This window comes from Fragaria vesca, linkage group LG4 (genome assembly GCF_000184155.1).
Source record: "Fragaria vesca subsp. vesca linkage group LG4, FraVesHawaii_1.0, whole genome shotgun sequence".
In the NCBI taxonomy this organism is placed as follows: Eukaryota; Viridiplantae; Streptophyta; class Magnoliopsida; order Rosales; family Rosaceae; genus Fragaria; species Fragaria vesca.
Window position 1 is genome coordinate 7,219,572 of NC_020494.1, and position 4,426 is coordinate 7,223,997.

The following is a 4,426-nucleotide window of genomic DNA, read 5'->3' on the forward strand; positions in this document are numbered from 1 at the left end:
TCTCAATTTGATAACCTAATCAGAAACACACAGTGGGAAGATGAAAGAAACTGAGAAAGAGACTGAACCTGAAGAAGAGCGACGGACCAGCAGTGTTTGCAATTTCCTTAAAAGAAGGAAACAAAAAGAAATGCAACGTGTGTTGGGCTTTTTAAGGTTGGGCCCAACTACAATCTCAGTGGTTAAATGTATCCAACGGCTGAAAACATTATGTGGACAGCTATATAAATGTCCTTAAAGATAGAAACCCTAAAACCAGAACCAGAACCAGCAATGGATAAATTGGCGAGAATGTTGCCAAAGGGTGGTTTCTCTGTCCCAAGTGCGGCCACAATGTTTGATGTGTTTTATAGAACCGTGATTTATGGATGTCCAACCTACTATTTGTGGCGTACGATGCCGTTGGCCATAGAAGGCTACCAGAAGTGTTTGGCTTCAAGAAAGTAAGAATTTCATTGTCTTTCTATTCTAATTACAATTTTTAGATCTACATCTTATTAAGAAATAGATGATTCTTCTGTCTTCCCAGTTTTCTTTTCTTTGAATTTCAGTTTGAATCAGACAAAAATAGCCCTAATTTAGTCCTTAGTTTTGGGTTGTTGTTTTGTATTCATGATGTAGCGGATATTGCCTGATTAACATTACTTTCCGGTGTATTGCAGTGCGATAATGTCCCAGCGACTAGTTCCGAAAGATGATGGGTAAGAATTCCTGTGAAATCACAATTTTTATGTCTAGATCTTCTTCTTCTTTTGCCAGCAATATTAAAGCGTTTTTCTGTGATGTTCTCCTACTTCGCAGTTCTGTTTGAATTTCAGTAAGAATTCATCTGTTTTTGTAAATTGGAATTATTATCTACAAGGGTGCCACTAGCACTGGCCCTAATTTGGTTCCTTAATTTTGCTGGCCTGTTGTTGTTTGGTGACAATTTTTTTATCTAGATTTCTTCTGTTGCCAACAATATCAACAAAGTGTTTTCGGTTCTGTTTGAATTTCAGTAAGAATTAATCTGTTGCTGTAAATTGGAAATATTATCTACAAAGGTGCTGCTAGCACTGGCCCTAATTTAATCCTTAATTTTGCTGACCTGTTGTTGTTCTGTTGCTATCATGAAAATCGTATTTTGGGTACCAGAAATGGCGTGAGTAACACAAACTTTCCAGTTTATTGTAGGGCCATTGCACAGCCCGAGTAGGGCACTTCCTGTTCTAAATAGTTGCAATGGTGTTCAGGGGTGTTTGGAGGATGACTATCTTTCTCTTAATTTTAAGACCTTGCCTTGTAATGGAGTTTTATATGTATTGAATAATTTGAACTCCTTGTAATGGAGTGTTGTCTATTTATTGTATATATGGTTTGCTTACTATCTCTGTTTGTATTGAAATTATATAGTTTGGTTCCTGTCTAGTAGTTTAGTTTTGGACGCCAGCAGTTGTTCCATATCTTTCGCCTTAGCTCACTTGGTAGTTTCTTGTTCAAGGACAATCATCTTCATTGTAAGGCTAATCCCTTCGGCCTTTGCCCGCCCTACCCTATAGGGCCAAAGCCCTACTCGGCCCTCTGTTAGGGTGGGCCGGTCTTAGCCCTTTTCAATTAGGGTAGGGTAAGGATCAAGCAAATGAAACTTGGCCTTATCTTACGGCCTTACCTTATTGAGCCTTTTAGGGCCAAGCTCGGCTGGCCTTAAAAGCCCGTTTTTTAGACCTTAATAATTACTTATTTTTTATTGTTTTACTATGTTTTTTATTTTTTATATAATACAACTAATCTTGTAAGTTTTATTTTTTAATTTGTATTTTGTTTTGTTAAATAACGATTGATTTTTTGTGATTTAGAGAGATAATTAATGAAATATATGAATATAACTATTTAGATTAATAATTCTAGATGTCTTAAGTTAAATATAATGTATAAATATGTTAAATATGAGTAAATATCACATATATTCCTTAAGGTAATATTTGGGAAAAAAAATTAAAACTCATTAATTTATTTCATTAAACAAAATAGCGTCATATTCAGCACATTCGGGTCTATTTAGTCCTATTTAAAATTAGCCCTAACGAAATGGGTTTTAAGAGCGGGTGAGGGCTTGCATGTTTGAGACCCGGCCCGATTTTACCCGGTCTTAAATTTTGTTGATCAAGTCAAAGTCTTGCTCGACTTTACTGAAAATTAGGGCCGGCCCATGATGAGGCCTAGTTTGGGATGCCTAGTTTGGGATGCGATCAGCAGGAAAGCTACGTCAACTTACTTGAACAGAGCTAGCAAGGATAGGTATATCACTACATCCCAATCCATAATCAAGGAAGGCAGCCGTCGGCCGTGATGTCCCAGGAGCAGTGCCTGTACCTGACTTCCCAGCTCTGCTTGTACTCTCAAGCACTTCTACTGTTAAGTTCCCATAAGCCTGCAACCAACCACATCATATTCATTACTCTTAAACTCAGAAAAATAGCTCAAGACATGATGGAATCAAATTCAGATGGTACTTTGATTTTAGCGGAGGAGTAAACTACACCGTAGAGAATGTAAACAGTATTTTCAATAACTCAATGTCCAGCAAGTAACAAAGTTTGTACGTGAAAACTGTGTGAACCGGATTGACTGTAATAATAGAGGAATATATGTTGTAGAGTAACTTGACACACAATTGGATAATATGTCTTGTCAGTTTCCGAAACAAACGAAAGACAAAGAAATCAAGCTTCATAGTTGTTTCTAACTTGAACAAGTAATAATTTTCACATACCTGTAAGCACAATTTCGTTTCTGTACCACAAATTGGATAATCAAGGGGGCAACAGTGAATGAGATCCTCACAACAGACACCAAAGTTGTCACAGCATGTCCAAGAACGGCATGTCCAACAACAGGAGGTTTCCCCTCCATTACACTGCCATAAGGTATCACAGTTCACAGGACCTGGCGGAGGAGGATTCGCACCAGTCTTTACTGGATATAAAGCAACATGTTGATAACAAAAAGCCCATTGCCATTTCCATGATCACGTCGCAGGTACATATAGCCATTCACGAATTCTTTAAACTCCAATTGTCCACTCCATTTTCTGAACCAGACGCTACGATTAATACAGCATGATCCAAGGAACATATGTTCATACTTCTTGTGCACATCTGATTCTCATACTTAGTCCCATTACTAAGAGAACATAAAGGTGAAATAAGAAGAAGGCTGAATGTTCATATGTTTATGTTTTATGCAGATTTAGGATAGATACAATGTCTGCAATCCTAAGTATAATTGACATATAAACACATAATGATTAAGTTTACATGTATTGATCTAGTATAGATTTATAAAGAAATTGAGTTTATGATAAAAGAAAACATACAATTGGTATCAGAGCGACTATGCTCGGATCAATTGCATGTAAAAGAAACTTTTTCCTATATAATTTGTATTCTGGGAATCTATATGTTTAATCCACATTAAGCCAGAAAATACATGTTTATATATTAACTTCTGAATGTTCTTATGTACTGTTCATTAAAATTGCAATATATATATATCTGTATATGTTTATATGCCTATTCATCTGATGCAATGATTTATATTATATCTTTTATATGAACATGTTGATGTTATAATTGATATGAATGATATAAAGCTGTATGCATTATGTGTTGCTATAGTGACCTGAAATGCATTGAATGGAATTGTATGTATCATTCTGTTGATCTTTTAAACATTTATGCTGTCATAGTGGCTTTATGTTAGAAGAGAAAAAAGACTGCAACAATTTCATTATAAAGAACAGATATTAAACTTAAAATTAAATTTAAATTTATTCTGGTTTCCATATCGAGACTCAGTAGTTAGACATTTGGTTTTGTGATCTGGTATGTGTAAAGAGTAAATGAACATTCATATACATATATAGAGGCATTCTTAGGTGCGGACGTCCGCACTGTTTTACGGTGCGCATTTCCTTCCGTTCGACACCGTACGGCGTCGCGCGAGGGCGCGTCTCCACCCCAGCGGACTCCAGCAGCTTCCCCGACCACTTTTCATCCCCGGCGAGTCCGCCGATTCCAATTTTCCGGCGAGATCGACTTTATTTGAAGTTTTGGGTGATCTTGCCGGAAAACTGGAAAAGAACGAACTCGCCAGGGATGGAAAGTGGTCGGGGAAGCTGCTGGGGTGGAGGCACGCCCTCGTGCGGCGCCATACAGTGGCGAACTAATGGAAATCCGCACCGTAAAACGGTGCGGACGTCCATAGCAGAGAAGCCCTGTATATATATATACAGATTTTCTCAGATGCGGATGTCCGCATTTATTCTTACGGTGCGGATTTCCACTTTACACTCATTTTTCAATTGAATTTTCACATCTCCACCGTCTAGACTTTAGATACTAATGTATAGATCATCTCTGCAAAATTTCAGCCAATTTGGTTATCT

General features: G+C 37.3%; 1 non-coding gene across 2 annotated transcripts; it reads left to right on the forward strand.

Annotated features, from left to right (window-relative positions):
- Positions 1 to 263: 263 nt before the first annotated feature.
- Positions 264 to 1,386, forward strand: LOC101302446. 2 transcript variants are annotated; one of them, XR_184450.1, is made up of 3 exons: positions 264 to 443; positions 663 to 701; positions 1,164 to 1,386. It is a non-coding gene; the product is annotated as an uncharacterized LOC101302446 (transcript). The 2 variants fall into 2 exon arrangements; XR_184449.1 differs by having other exon boundaries at positions 1,135 to 1,365.
- Positions 1,387 to 4,426: the final 3,040 nt, after the last annotated feature.